This window comes from Ovis canadensis, chromosome 1 (genome assembly GCF_042477335.2).
Source record: "Ovis canadensis isolate MfBH-ARS-UI-01 breed Bighorn chromosome 1, ARS-UI_OviCan_v2, whole genome shotgun sequence".
Classification (NCBI taxonomy): Eukaryota; Metazoa; Chordata; class Mammalia; order Artiodactyla; family Bovidae; genus Ovis; species Ovis canadensis.
The window spans coordinates 37,619,787-37,636,491 of record NC_091245.1 but is presented as its reverse complement, the minus strand read 5'-3'; the positions used below and the strand labels follow the sequence as shown (position 1 = coordinate 37,636,491).

The window sequence follows — 16,705 nt, the reverse complement described above, 5'->3', positions numbered from 1 at the left end:
TACGATCCAGCAATCCCACTACTGGGCATGCACACGGAGGAAACCTGAATTGAAAGAGACACGTGTACCCCAATGTTCATCACAGCACTGTTTACAACAGGCAGGACATGGAAGCAGCCTAGATGTCCATCAGCAGACAAATGGATAAGAAAGCTGTGGTACATATACACAATGGAGTATTACTCAGCCATTAAAAAGAATGCATTTGAATCAGTTCTAATGAGGTGGATGAAACTGGAGCCTATTATACAGAGTGAAGTAAGCCAGAAAGAAAAACACCAATACAGTATAATAACACATATATATGGAACTTAGAAAGATGGTAACAATAAGCCTGTACGTGAGACAGCAAAAGAGACACAGATATATAGAGCAGTCTTTTGGACTCTGTGGGAGAGGGCGAGCGTGGAATGATTTGGGAAAATGGCATTGAAACATGCGTATTATCGTATGTGAAATGAATTGCCAGTCCAGGTTCAATGCGTGATATAGGATGCTCAGGGCTGGTGCACTGGGATGACCCAGAGGGATGGGATAGGGGGGCAGGTGGGAGGGGGTTCAGGATGGGGAACACATGTACACCCGTGGTGGATTCATGTCAATGTATGGCAAAACCAATACAATATTGTAAAGTAAAATAAAAAATAAAAATAAATTAAATGCAGAGACATTACTTTACCAACAAAGGTCCATCTAGTCAAAGCTATGGTTTTTCCAGTAGTCATGTATGGATATGAGAGTCGGACTATAAAGAAAGCTGAGCGCAGAAGAATTGATGCTTTGGAACTGTGGTGTTGAAGAAAACTGTTGAGAGTCTCTTGGACTGCAAGGAGATCCAACCAGTCAATCCTAAAGGAAACCAGACCTGAATATTCATTGGAAGGACTGATGCTGAAGCCGAAACTCCAATACTTTGGCCACCTGATGCAAAGAACTGACTCACTGGAAAAGACCCTGATGCTGAGAAAGATTGAAGGTGGGAAGAGAAGTGGACAACAGAGGGTGAGAGGGTTGGATGGCATCACCAACTCAATGGCCATGAATTTGAGTAGGCTCCGGGAGTTGGTGATGGACAGGGAAGCTTGGTGTGCTGCAGTCCACAGGGTTGCAAAGAGTCAGACATGACTGAGCGACTGAACTGAACTGGACCATGTGCTCAAAGAAATCATAAAAGGAGAGTGACTGCCCTGCCCATGGAAGTTTGGAAATGCTAGAATGAGAACACACTAGAGACCTCTCTCAGAAAAAGAATGGAGTATAAAAGCAGAGTGACCATTTGTCCTCATTTGCCTAACATAGTCTCATATTACTGGGCATCTTTATTAATAGCAGTCCATTTCATTCTCAGAAGGGTTCCAGTTTGAATGACATATAGGGTGCCCTGAGTTAAGGACGTCTTAAATTTTAGTGAGCCTCAGGATCACCGTGAGGGTATGCTAAAACACAAATTGTAGTATCCACTCCTAGTGTTTCTGATCCTGTATGTCTAAGCCAAGTCCTGAGAATCTGCATATCTAACAAAGTTCCCCTGTAATCTTAGTGCAGCTAGTCTAGAGACCACAATGAGAGAATTACCGCATGCAGGTATAAAAGTGAATGACTCTCAGTGAGACTAGTAAAGGCAGCAGAAAGGGCAAGAAAGTAATTCAGACCAGTGTTACTACACGTGTAGACCGTGGATTGATGCTTCACCCACAGAGATAAGCACCAAAACTGGTACTTAAGCATTTAGAAATCATGGAATATGGCAGTCATGTAGGTCTATTAAATTTAGTAATAAAAAACACAACTTTCATTGTGTTTATTTTTGTAATTTCCTTTTTCTAACAATTCATTTTTCTAATAATTTCATTAAAATGTCTGTCCTTGAAAGACTAGGGGAGGGGAAACCTAATCTTCCATCCTGAATTTGAGAATTACTGGTTCAGACAGACTATTTTGAGAGGGTCCTTGTAAATAATGCTGAGTAGACTACTCTTTATCCTGTGAGCAGCAGGAAGCAATCAAAAGCTTTTAAGTAGGGAAATATTGAGTCCAGATTTCTATTTAAAAAGGTAATTCTGGTAACAAGATAGATTAGTGGTCTTCAAACTTTTTGAAACACACATTCCCATCAGTTAAAAATATGTTGACCACTCCTCTTACCATCATTATAAACATATATTACTATATTTACATGTTATATGTGTTTTAAAATATACATAAAATAGAAGCATCATGAGAGTAAGGGGGAAAAAAAAGCAAATTTTTATTGTCCTTTTCTTACTCTCTCAAAAGATCTTCCTGCACATTTTGAAAAGCATGATGGTCCATATGTTTCCAGAAGGATTCAGGTTAGAACCTGGTTAGCCATCCAACCCTACGACTCATATTTATTAAAAGCTAGACTGTGTCCACAGAACATACCTGGATAATTACCACAACTTCATGATGTTACGTAATATCTAGGGAAGGGCACTAAGGGCTTTCAGAGTATATGAGGTCAGAAGGAAGAAATGTAATAACCGTATAACTGACCATCCAGGAAGTAGCATGTACACTAAACGGAACCCACGTTTCATTCATTTTATGGTCATAGGAAATCTTTGGCCAAAGAATTTTGACCTATTTGGCCTGGCAGAGAAACTGACAGGGTTTACAGCAAGGAATTTCAAGTTTGTTTAGACATGGTAAAGCTGAGTCTAGCTTGTGGTAGATAGACTACCTACAATGGGTCAGAGGCCAGGCATTAAAATGCCACAGAGTGCTGCTTTCCTCAGAGCTGCACAGACTCCAGAGAACCAGTAGTCTATTATGTTTAACAGCTTCCACTCCATCATTGATCAAGAGAGTTTGTGCCATGAATTTTTCATGTCTGGTTCACTGTGGGATTTGATTGAAGGAAATTATTATAATATTGTGGCTTTTCAAAAATACCCATGCCCTCAGCCATTACCAATTAATGCAGTATTTGAGAAAAACTGCTGCAGAGTTAGAAATTTAATTTGATTTAAATTTCTAGGTGGAGGAAACTTATTGAAAAGATTTATTAACTGCCTTAGTTCAAGAATGTGGGCCAATTAAGGACCCTGAGAAACATACTCTGCAGATTCCCAGTAGCACACAAGACTGTAACTACCTAAGACATCTATCCTTCTTTCTTAAATTGAGCAAGATATCTCATGTCTTGAAAATTTGGTTTAAAGAGACATCTTATACTTTTACCTTAGAAAACCGAAAGAAAAGATCACTGGCAACCTGTACAGGGAAGCACAGGTAGTTAGCCTGTCACTACAGGTGTGAATTGGGCATATCACAGTTAGACTGCATGTTACTCTTCAGTGGCAATTCCCCAGAGCTCAAGGAAACTGGGGACTCTGAACAATCTAAATTCTATTAACTACAGATGAAGTCATGATTTCAGAAATTACTCAAAAATTGGAATACATGAGCAACTTTAAATTTCTATTGCTTCCTTAGCAGAGCAAAGCTCAAGTTGTGTCTAGTTGCCATGGCCATGTCTTCAAACCTCAGCGTTTATGAGATATTGATTAAATGGAAAACAAACTCTCCTTGCCAGGGAGTAACAATGGCTCTTCACTCAAACTACAGATAAACACATCTGCTGTCATCCTAATGTAGAGTCGAGAGAGGTCTCCTAGCCTGCATCCCTATCAAACAGCAAAGCATCTTCTAAACTCCTTAGATGTTTAAAAAAAAAAAAAAAGTAAATACTGCATTTTTGGCTGCCATCAAAACACTATACTCCTGGAATTTTGGAAACAGATATATATAAATTCTAAAATGAGCCTGATATTTCAGGGCCATGTGCCTAAGCCACAGGCAATGTTCAAGTCCACTTAATGTTGGACATTTAGGAGGACATGTTGAAGTCAAAGCTGAAAGATTCCATGTTAAACTCAGAATCAGAACTGAAAATTAAGTCAGTTTATCAGAATAATTAGATAAGTACTAACTTTTCTCATTAAACAATTCATAGTTAACCAAAGCACATCAGTTTCTGCCTATAACTTGTCCACTGAGTATAAACAAAGTTAAACTGTTTTATGATGTGCTCTTTTTTCCTGTTGGTGGCAGTTTTTTTCCAGTGATTAGCAAAAAAAAATAATGAACTGGGCAATTTTCATTTACAGATCTCTGATGTGTAGCCAGTCACTCTCTGAAAGAACCAGCCATTCACACTCCTCATTAATGGCTAGTTTCCACCTCAAATATTCTGTTCAGTTCTTCCTACATTGCAGACTATAGGCCCTTAACCTCTCCCAGAAATAGAGTCATGCCACTTTTGGGATGCTTGTGATACTCAAAACAATCCGAACAAATTGCGAAATAGGCCAAACTATTCCCTGGTGTCTCAGAGGCTATCCACCTGCAACGTGGGAGACCTGGGTTCAGACCCTCAGTTGGGAAGATCTCCTGGAGGAGGGCATGGCAACCCACTCCAGTATTCTGGCCTGGAGACTCCCCATGTCCAGAGGACCCTGGCAGGCTACAGTACGTGGGATCGAAAAGAGTAGGACACGACTGAGTGACTAAGCACTTGCTTTAGACACCTTTCCCACTAATGTTCACCCTTCTCTTGACCTTTTCCCAAAATCCATTTCATCCGGCCTTAAATCATGTAACCAGTTTTTGGGTGCCTACTATGTACACTGCAGGATCATTCTGTATAACATCTCATTTATCTTAACAATGTATCATCTTTTTGCAAATGCAGAAAAGATCTTATAATTTCAAAAACTAAGGGGGAAAGCACTTTGAAATGGTAATGACAGGAAGACTGCAACTGCCACTGAGTGGAATTAATTTCACTTTGTGGGGAGGGAAGGTCAACTGCTAAAGACTTTTTCAGCAACTACTTTAAAAATGAGAATCAGAGATTTCAAATTTTCAATAGGGAGAGAATGGATGTTTGTAAACTTGACCATCAACATCTACTTATTTCATCTTCCTCACCTACCACACTCCATCCTGGAGCTTCAAGTTCCAGAAAATAATACAGTGAGGGACTGCCTTTCCCACTGCAGAAGCCTCACCCAGGCTGTTATTAACGTCATGCCTATCAGTTAAGGGCTAAAGTTAAATGAAAACAGGTCTGTCTGTCCTTGAAATGCTACACACCTGGGCTTCAAAGCTATCTACTAACTAGACATGTGCACAGCATCAAAGCAAAGGGCAACACTGGTTTGGTTTGTTCTTTTAAGAGTAAGATCAATATTAGAGAATGCGCATTTCACAGAGATTTTACTAACTTCATTTAACCACAAGGCAGCTTCACAAATGCATGCAATCAATATAGAGACAATTCAAATCTGAAACACAAACTACCTTTGTTTACAATATTATTGGGTGGCAGTGTTTTAAACTATATAAATGGCAATTATACTATATGTTTATCCTTCAGCTTTATCTCAATTTTACATTTTTAAGATTTAGTCATGATGATATACAAACTCCTTTTCATTCACTGTAACAACATGATTGGCTTCCCTGGTGGCTCAGAGGTTAAAGCATCTGCCTGCAATGCAGGAGACCTGGGTTCAATCCCTGGGTCGGGAAGATCCCCTGGAGAAGGAAATGGCAACCCACTCCAGTATTCTTGCCTGGAGAATCCCATGGACAGAGGACCCTGGTGGACTACAGTCCACGGGGTCGCAAAGAGTCAGACACAACTGAGCGACTGTGGGGACTGAGCGACTGTGGGAATCCATGATTCATTCATCTAATCTCCTGTTGAGCATTCCCTACTGGTCACTAACACAAACAAGGGATTAAAACTAAATATCTCTTTCGACAACCAACTTTTTTCCAGGTGATTCAATAATCAATTCTCAAAATACAGGAGAATCTATAGTTTACAAGCTTTGAAATCATAGAGACCTGGGTTCCATTCCTGGAACCAGCTCTGAGTTTTTGTGGCCAATTGCTTAAATTTTCCTATATTTTAGCTTCCTTATTTATAAAATAATAAAAGTATTAAATGTTTATAGTTGGATGGACTAAATAAGAGATTATAAAGCAGCCTGAATGCAGTGAACATTCAACAAACGGTGGCTACCTGGTGGCTCAGCAGTAAAGAATTTGCCTGCAACGCAGGAGACACCTAGGTATCTTCCTGGATCAGGAAGATACCCTGGAGGGCCTGACAACCCACTACAGTAGTCTTGCCTAGAGAGTCTCGTGAACAGAGGAGCCTGGCAGGCTACAGTCCACAGGTTCGCAAAGAGTCAGACTGAAGAAACTGAGCACACACTATTATTAACATCTCTTTTCAATCAAAATTATCTAAGCTATTTGGGGGCTTCAAAAAAAAACAAGTAATTGTTTTAGCTGTGATTTTTCTTCTGTAGTCAGTAGTAGTTGTTTTTCAAAAAACTAAACAAAAAATTTCACAAATGCAATGAATACAAGGGAGGTGGGAGTGGGGAGGCCTAAATTTGCGAGTTTAAAAAAATCAACTTATAAATCAAAATGTAAGGGCTTCAGTAAACCAAACTCTCTTAAGAATAAACATATATTGAATCCTAACCCACTGCTCACACTATAGAAATATAGTGTGAGCCACATATGTAATTTGAAATTTTTCTAGTAGCCACATGTAAAGCAAAAAGAAACAAGTAAAATTAATTTAAATAACATATTTAATTATCCTTTTGTTGTCATTTAGTTGCTAAGTCATGTCTGACTCTTTGCAACTTCATGGACTGTAGCCTGCCAGGCTCCTCTGTCCCTGGGATTTCCTAGGCAAGAATACTGGAGTGGGTTGCCATTTTGTTCTCCAGGGGATTTTAATTATCCTAATATATATAAATTACCATTTCAATACGTAAATAATGTTAAAACTAAGGTATTTAGGTTTTTACACTGTCTTCAAATTTTGATGTCTATTTATACTTACAGTCTATTTATATATTTCAACCCCAACTAGCCCTATTTCAAGTGCTTAGTCACAAAAGCAAGTAGCAAACTGTGCTGTCAGTGCAGTTTTAACCTAGGCTTTTTCAGAAAGATCTCTGTATAGTGTCTTTAGCAAAAACTTTCATTAGCTAATACAGCCTCGACACCTTTTATCAAAGTAACTGTCAGTAAAGAATCCGCCTGCAATGCGAGAGACGGGGCGGGGTGGGGGGGGGGGGTGTTCGATCCCTGGGTTGGGAAGATCCCCTGGAGAAAAGAATGGCAACCCATTCCAGCATTCTTGCCAGGAAAATGCCACGGACAGAGGAGCCTGGCGGGCTTCAGTCTATTGGGTCGCAAAGGGTTGGACGTGACCAAAGCACTAAGCAGAGCAGATCAGAATGAAACCACTTTAAAACTAGAGTTCCTTCCAATAAAAACAGCAAACTCCTTCATTCTATCAGAATTCAGCATCTCAGTGGATGAGCAAAAAGCAGGAGAAGAATGTCTTACAGTTTACAAGACACATTCTTGAACATTATTTCATTTCAACCTCCCCAAACTCAGTGTGGTAGATTATTTACAAATGGGAAAACAGGGGCAGAGTCAAGTGACTTGTCAAGAGTTATATGGTAGGTGGACTTAATTCACTGTCCACAAACTCTGCAGGCTACACAGTTGTGCAAACGCAAAAACTAAGCAGGCCTTTTTCATTTTTTCTCTTCTAACCTAGAATGAATGCTGTTTTAAAAAGCATCCAAATCTACTCAAAAACATCTGAATTGGGCAGGGGGTGGGGGTGGGGGTGGGGGGGCTGGAGTGCAGCAAACAGCAATGGTCAAGCGATCTCAAAAGTTAAGGTGGAATAGACCTGTTTCTCCCCACTCCAGTACTCTTGCCTGGAAAATCCCAGGGATGGAGGAGCCTGGTGGGCTGCAGTCCATGGGGTCGCTATGAGTCGGATACGACTGAGCGACTTCACTTTCACTTTTCACTTTCATGCATTGGAGAAGGAAATGGCAACCCACTGTAGGGTTCTTGCCTGGAGAATCCCAGGGACAGGGGAGCCTGGTGGGCTGCTGTCTATGGGGTCGCACAGAGTCAGACACGACTGAAGCGACTTAGCAGCAGCAGCAGGAGACCTGTTTCTCAAAAAGTTTATTCTACTACCAAGGTGAGCAAAATCTTGAGTAAACAAATTAAACCCACTTTAGTTTCCCCAACCTAATGTATTTTTGTTAAAGTTTAACAAAGCAGAGATAGACTGCTTGGTTGTTTAGTTTAAGGATAATTATTAAGTGCTCTTAAATACAAATGCAATTACAAGGGTTACTGAATGCTGAGCCACTGTCTAAGAATCACAAGGTTCTAAAAGGTGAATTCATCATGGGAAAATACACAAATTTTTCTTTTAAAGAATACTCACTGAAAGGCAAGATACCATAATGTTATCAGTGGTTACTTTCAATGGTAGGTATGTTTGTGTGTACTTTTAGTTCCTTTCCTGAAAATTATCTCCATTTTTTCTACAATGACTACATTAACTTTATAGTTATAAACTATACTATAAGGGGCTTCCCTTTTGGCTCAGCTGGTAAGGAATCCATCTGCAATGCGGGAGACCTGGGTTCAATCCCTGGGTTGGGAAGATCCCCTCTGGAGAAGGGAAAGACTGCCCACTCCAGGATTTTGGCCTGGACATGAGAGTGACTTTCACTTTCACTTTCATATAAAAACTATTAATACATGACCAGAACTTATTAAAGCACCTTTAAACACAAATGAGGGCTTAATATAATTTATTTCCAACTTTAAACACAACCATTATCCTGATATACCACGCTCACCTTATGCAACCCTTAATATGATCTCAATTAGAGAAGGGCAAATTTCTTTAGAACACAATTTATAAATTCTATATGTAAAGAACCATTCAGTTCTGTTACTTATTAATTTTCTTATTATTTTAAATTTTGAACAATCCTTATGAAGATCATTTGGGGCCTAGAAACAGACAAACTCACTACAGCTAAAAGTCACTACCTCGCCTAACTTTTTCAGATGCTGCAAAACGAACCGATTTGAGTTTTTACCTCCACGCCTCCCTAGCTTTACCTTTCAAAAGCTTTGAGCAAATAAATTGACAGCCCAGTAGGATCTTAGACTGCCTACAAGTGGTATTAACATACTCGGTGTAACAGACGTCTTTATTTTCTAGGTCTCCAGAAGTCTTCTCAGCTCTTTGAAGAAACATTTGTTTATTGCACACCTACCAATGGCCAGACTCTGAAAGCAGCTGAGAAGGTCCTTAAAGGCCACCCTCTCAATCGCGCAGACAAACCAGTAAACAACTAACTCAAATCCAAAGTGATAAGAGCCATCTGGAGATATGACAAACTGCCAAGACAACACTTAAGGGGGAGATTAATTCTGCCTGCTAGGTGTCCCTGGAGGGTTAGGATGCTTGTAGGAGGTAGGGGGAAAGAATGTGAAAATGCTTTCCTCAGCTTGACTTAGAGCAGGAATCCTGCGATTTCCCCAAAGGCTGGAGGCAGAGCGCTCTCCGCCTGGTCCTCACCATCTAAAGATTGAAGCTAGCAGAGCCTAGGCCTGACCATCGGCCTGGGGACTCGGCTACGTGACCACCAGCAACCAGATGGGGACCTGGGCATCCCGTCCTCCAGGACCTCGAGCAGGCCACCACCTGTTCACTCCTTTCACCGTCACCAGTTGGAGCGACTCTGCCCAGCTCTGGGGGCAAAGCGCAGGCACCCACCTGGGCGCAAAATTGGATCCCGGCCTCTCCCGGTACAGACCAGGGCCGAGATTTGAGGGCCGCCAGGGCGGGGCGGGGCGGCTGCGCGGCCCGCGGCCTCCGGCGAGTCCGGCACCGAGGGGCGGGGTTCACCGTGGGGTCCCAGTGCCCCATGCAGGAGGACGGCACCCCGTGCCCTCCGCGGGCATGGCCAAGCGCCCAGCGGCGCCCAGGGTCTCCCGAGCCCACTCTTCCCGGACGACCGACTGAGAGCGCGCCGGGACAGGGGAGCAGGCTCCGGAAGCGGGGAGAGCGGCCCCGTCCGGTTCGAGGCGCTGGGTCCCGGCGGCACAGCGCGCGCCTGCCCGGCTGCCCCCCTCCCCTTTACCTGATCGGGCGGAGGCGCCGGTGGGAGCCCGGAGCTGGCAGGCGGACAGGTTCGGCGTCAGCCTTCCCTCACCTGGGCGGAAGTGAGAAGCCCAGGGCGTCCGCGCCTCACCTGGCAGGCCCTCCCCTCTCTCCTACCCTCCCCGGCCGGGGCGGGGCGCCGAGGTGGCGCAGGAGGGGCGGGAGGGCGAGCCTGGGGCTGCTGGAGGCCGACTCCCGGCGTAGCGCCGGGGCGGTGGGCTTCTCTACTTTCAGCAGGTGAAGTTCTACTGGGTGAGGGAATGCTAAGCAGCCAGAAAAAGGTGGGATCTGGGGGCCAAGAGGGTAGACGAAAAGGCAAGTGGTGGGGAGATCTGGTTGGACCGGTGTGGGAGGGCTGGGCTGAGAAAAGACCTGAAATCAAGGAAACTAAAGAAGGACATTGACGAAAGGATTTGGTCGAATCTGCCAGGGGCACCCCACTCCAGTACTCTTGCCTGGAAAATCACATGGCCGGAGGAGCCTGGAGGGCAACAGTCCATGGGGTCGCTAAGAGTGGGACACGACTGAGCGCCTTCACTTTCACTTTTCACTTTCATGCATTGGAGAAGGAAATGGCAACCCACTCCAGTGTTCGTGCCTGGAAAATCCCAGGGACGGGGGAGCCTGGTGGGCCGCCGTGAATAGGGTCGCACAGAGTCGGACACGACTGAAGCGACTTAGCAGCAGCAGTGTGGTCCCTCTCTGTACCTCTCCTTTCCCGTTCTGTCATCTCTCCCTTGTGTCTTCATCTGTTGACCCAACGTAAAATTCTAAGTATAACTGAGGTTATTTTTTTCTCATTTAGTTGAGGAAAGAAACCAGTGTAGCAGTGTTTGCCTGCGATATGCTGAGCGCTAGCTTGTACCTCACTGGCCCTGTGAAAAAACTGTCGAAGAAACCAGGCACCTATAGGTTAAGTAGTTTGCCCAAAATTTGGGACCCAGATTGGATCTTCTGACTCGAAGTCAGTGTTTATTTCCCTATATGTTTTTAAGGTTTTTATTCTTGATACCATAACTTGACTTGGAGAAATACTGTGTAAAATCTAAAAGGGCTTTATTCAACTCTCTCTAATGTAACTAACCAGAATTTTGATTCTTCAGGTATTTGTTCATTAAATAAATCTAGTATTTGTTAAGCAGTGTGATTGACTGTATGTTAACTACGGGGACACCTCTCCTCAAGGAGCTGTATGAACAGCCTTTACAAGATCATACACTTGACTCTTCATAGTGTTACCATTAGTTTTTTTATCGTTTTTTTTTTGTTTGTTTGTTTGTTTTAGAAAAATATCACTTGTCAAGCCTGGTAAAAAGATACACAATTTTACCATGACCTCTGCCTCTTAAGACGAAACAAACTCCTTTTTTTTTTTTTTTTTGGAATATAATTGCTTTACAATGTTGGGTTCCTTTCTGATGTGCAACAAAGTGAATCAGCTGTTATGTATACATACATTCCCTCCTTCATGAGCCTCCTTCCCACCCCAGCCCCATCCTACCCCTCTGTGTCATCACAGAGCAACCAGCTGAGTTCCCTGTGCTATCCAGCAGCTTTCGACTAGCTATCTATTTTACACATGATAGTTTATATATATATATATATATATATATCAATGCTGCATGACTGTGTGCATGCCAAATCACTTCAGTTGTATCCAACTCTTTGCAACCTCGTGGAGTATAACCCACCAGGCTCCTGTGTCCATGGGATTCTCCAGGCAGGAATTCTGCAGTGGGTTGCAGTGCTCTCCTCTAGGAGATCTTTCTGACCCAGGGATCAAACCCGCATCTCTCACATCTTCTGCATTGGCAAGTGGATTCTTTACCACCAGTGCCACCTGGAAAATCCCATATATCAATGCTACTCTCTCAGTTTGCCCGACCCTGTCCTTCCCCAACTGTGTCCACAAGTCCGTTCTCTACATCTGCATCTCTATTCAGTTCAGTTCAGTTCAGTCGCTCAGTCGTGTCTGACTCTTTGCAACCCCATGAATCGCAGCACGCCAGGCCTCCCTGTCCATCACCATCTCCCAGAGTTCACTCAGACTGAGTTCACTCAGACTCACGTCCATCGAGTCCGTGATGCCACCCAGCCATCTCATCCTGGGTCGTCCCCTTCTCCTCCTACCCCCAATCTCTCCCAGCATCAGAGTCTTTTCTAATGAGTCAACTCTTCGCATGAGGTGTCCAAAGTACTGGAGCTTCAGCTTTAGCATCATTCTTTCCAAAGAAATCCCAGGGTTGAACTCCTTCAGAATGGACTGGTTGGATCTCCTTGCAGTCCAAAGGACCCATCTCTATTCCTGCCCTGCAAATAGGTTCATCAGTACCATTTTTCTAGATTCCATACATATGTATTGTGCTCAGTCACTCAGTCATGGCCAAACCTTTGTGACCCCATGGACTGTAGTCCGCCAGGCTCCTCTGTCCATGGAATTTTCCAGGCATTGCCATTTCCGTCTCCATTTATACATATGGCATGGAGTCTTTGCTGTTGTTGTTTTTACCTCTGAGAACCCTCAAGAGTATCTTATTGATAGAATGATGAAGATGAGCACAATTTTTAAGAATATATATCTGAAGTCAGAAGATCTGAGTTTGATCCTGATTCCACCATTTCCTAAAATATGTCACTTTGACAAGTTACTTAAATGTTCTAATTCCTATTAGTGAAATTTCGGGAACAGTGTTTTTACTTCACGTGGTGTTTTTGAAAGTTGAATGAAGAAATTACATGTCTTGCATACACCTGGCACATAGAAAGTGCTCAGTAAATGAAGCAGCACATAGATGCCATGAACATGACAGATACATGTGACAACAAGGAGAAAGCCAAGGAGCAGGAGTAAATAAAGTGAAGCCAGAGCAGATGGGCCTGAAAATATTACAGAGAACTTTAAGTTATAAGACTTTATCCTTCATCTCTAAGAAATTAAAGGACCACTGAAAATTTTTGAATAGGATTTTTATTTTTTACTTTTTATAAACCATTTGATTGGTGTTTATTTAATTTTTTTAAAATGTTTTATTTCTTTAGAGCAGTTTTAGGATGTAAATTGAACAGATTTCTCATGTGCCCCCTTTCCCCACACATTCATGCTGTTGCTGCTAAGTTGCTTCAGTCATGTCTGACTCTGTGCGACCCCATAGATGGCAGCCCACCAGGCTCCCCCCGGATTCTCTGGGAAAGAACACTGGAGTGGGTTGCCATTTCCTTCTCCAATGCATGAAAGTGAAAAGTGAAAGTGAAGTCGCTCAGTCATGTCCAACTCGTAGCAACCCCATGGACTGCAGCCTACCAGGCTCCTCCGTCCATGGGATTTTCCAGGCAAGAGTACTGGAGTGGGGTGCCATTGCCTTCTCCGCCCCACACATTCATAGCTCCCCTCTTTATCAACATCTTTATCAACAGAGTGGTATATCTGTTACAACTGATGAACCTATGTTATCACATAATCACCCAAAGTACTTGGTATTGTACAGTCTATGGATTTGGACAAATGTATAATGTATTCACCATTACAATATCATGCAGAACACTTTCACAGTCCTAAAAATCCTCTGTGTTCTGCCTATGCATCCCCCAGCCCCCACCCCAGTGCTGCCTTCAGCTCCTGGCAACCACTGACCTTTTAATTGTCTCCATCGTTGGACTATAAAGAAGACTGAATGCTGAAGAACTGATGCTTTCAAACTGGAATTGGAGAAGACTCTTGAGAGTCCCTTGGACTGCAAAGAAGTCAAACCAGTCAATCCTAAAGGAAATCAATCCTGAATATTCATTGGAAGGACTGATGCTGAAGCTGAAGCCCCACTACTTTGGCCGCTTGATGCGAAAAGCCAACTCATTGGAAAAGACTGATACTGGGAAAGATTGGAGGTAGGAGGAGAAGGGGACAACAAGAGGACAAGATGGTTGGATGGCATCGCTGACTCAGTGGACATGAGTTTGTGAAAGCTCAGGAAGATGGTGAAGGAAGGGAAGCCTGGCATGCTACAGTCCATAGGATTGAAAAGAGTCAGACACAACTGAACAACTGAACAATAGTTTCATCATTTCCAGAATGTCGGGTAGTTGGAATCATACAGTATGTAGCCTTTTCAGATTGCCTTTTTAGTAACATGCATTTAAGGTTTTTCCATGTCTCAGTAGTCTTGCCTGGAGAATCCCATGGACCGAGGAGCTTGGTGCGCTACAGTCCACAGGTCGCAAAGAGTCGGACACGATTTCACTTTCACTTTCTGGCTTAATAGCTTAGCACTGAATAATATTCAGTTTTATGGAAGGACCACAGGTTATGTATCTGTTCACCTACTGATGGACATCTTATGCTTCTAAGTTTGGGCAATTATGAATAAAACTGCTCTCAGTATGTCTACAGGTTTTTTGTCTGGAGAAATGTTTTCAACTCCTTTGGGTAAAATCCAATGAACTTAAATAAGATTTTGAATAAAATTTTGAATATGATAGAGGTTTTGTGTTTTCTTAAATGAAAGATTAATCTGGAGGCAGTGTGAAACATGGGTTGACAAAGTTGGGGAGAAGGCCTAGAATCAAAAAGAGGAAGGAAAAAGGCATTATAGCAAGGTACATAGAAAATGGTGAATACCTGAAACAGGGTGAGAATATAGAATTAGGAAAAAATGAGAACTTGGGACCTTCCTGGTGATCCAGTGTTAAGGACTCAGCACTTCCACTGCAGGAGGCACAGGTTCCATCCCTGGTCAGGGAACATGACTCATGGTGAATGAGTGAGTGAAGTCGTGTCCGACTCTTTGCAACCCCATAGACTGTAGCCTACCAGGCTCCTTCATCCATTGGATTTTCCAGGCAAGAGTACTGGAGTGGGGTGCCACATGCCTCATGGTATGACCAGGGGGAAAAGGAGCACTTAAAAGGATCAGTTGTGTACTGATTAGATAAAGGGATTAAAGAAGAAAAAGGAGAAAACTGAAGTGCAAAGATGATCCTAAGCTCGGATAATAAAAGGGATACTGGTGGTGAAACTTACTTAATAGAAAAGCCAGTTTATTCTGTTTTGTTTTATTGAGAAGTATGACTCTGATAAAGTCAGTTTTACAGCCTACATTTGACATTCAAGATGAAGTATACTTGGCATAGGGTATACCTTATTAAGAGATGACTCAAGGTTAATTTCATTGGATGGTGGGCAGTTAGACTGGTGAATCAAAGAGAAGACACAGAAATACTTGAGAGCATGGATGTAGAAAAATTCCCAAAGATGTAACAAGACCAGGTGTCATAAATTTACCACAATAGAAAAAAAAAAGCCCATCTTACATAAAAAAGAAATTTGGGTAGAGTAATGATCTTTTATTTCAGTGATTCTGTTCTAATCAACGAAATAGGAATCAGATTGCTCTGGGCAAAAGTATGTGTTAATGTAATTAGGTGTATACTAGAATTTTAGGAATGAAAAGATCCAATGTTGCTGAGCCCTTGAATTCCAGAGGAAGCTTTGCTTCAGCCTTCACTGGTAATCCTCTTTCCTAATGTTTCTACATAGCAATTTCCATATTAGGCTGTGCTATTCATGTCCTTTACTTTCTGTAGAATTTCCAAAGAATCCTATAGAATTTTTATATGACAAAGAAATTTTGCATTGAAAACATGCCTAAGTTTGAGATTTAAGAACATTTTTACTAAAATTAGACAATGTAGTAATCCTATGATCAGACTATACTTGCAAAAATGTAAAGTAACATATTTTACTGAGCCATGAGAAAATAGATTAAAGTACAGTTAGAAGAAAGGGTAGACTGTAATCAACTCAAGAAAGTTAAGAAAGTAAAGTATTTTACTTTCATTGGAAGAGTTTTGTTCTTTTCAGTTTGTATATTGTGGGGGAGAACAAAGATAATGATTAGAATCATAAAAATAGATTTTGTAATAGGATTAACAAAGCACAAGCATTTTTAAACAGTTAATTGTTCAAAATCTATAGGAAAAATAACACAAATATCAGCAATATTCCTGCAGTCATCAGGAAAATATCTAATTTTGTCGCAATTTCAATAAACTCATTAGAAAGATGCTTCATTTCACCTTCTGATTTTCTTTATATAGTAGTTTGAAAATTGATTCAGAATTTTTTTTTTTTACTGAGCCACTGGCTTCTGTGATTTTAGTTCCCCAACCAGGGAATGAATCCAGGCTCTATGCAGCGAGAACACAGAGTCCTAACCCCTGGACCATGAGGAAATGCCCCAGAACTTTTTGAAAGTAGTCAAAATGCAAAGTCACAATCTTTTGTCACCAGATACTATGTATAACAGACATTCCAATCTTTATCCTTGAATTTTATCTGATCCTTGGCCCCAACCCCTTTCCTAAATTTCATCACAGGATGAGGTTGAGGGATGGTGGTGAGCTGTATATTATACACAGTATTGGTAATTTTTTAAACTCAGTGTTAATGGTTAATTTTCTAGGTTGTACATTTTTAGGTGGTCATGTATTCTATGAAGAAACAACCCTGTCCCCCCCAGTTTGGCCTTGAATTATTTTGATGCCAGTGGCAAAACATTCCCGGAACTCTTTGGAAGTTATCTTATCAAAACCCTCTACTACTACAATAACTAGCTTCTTTTGTAGCAATTACCAAACTATTTTAACTGTTTG

The 16,705-nt window shown here is 41.9% G+C and overlaps 1 protein-coding gene across 6 annotated transcripts in view; it reads right to left on the bottom strand.

Annotated features, from left to right (window-relative positions):
* Positions 1-10,408, bottom strand: part of PATJ (PATJ crumbs cell polarity complex component) — a 394,842-nt gene extending 384,434 nt beyond the window's left edge. For all 6 annotated transcript variants that reach the window (XM_069593029.1, XM_069593048.1, XM_069593038.1 and 3 more), the window contains exon 1: positions 10,041-10,408. The gene's annotated coding sequence lies outside the window, so the exon portion shown is untranslated. The remainder of the gene's footprint in view (positions 1-10,040) is intronic.
* Positions 10,409-16,705: the final 6,297 nt, after the last annotated feature.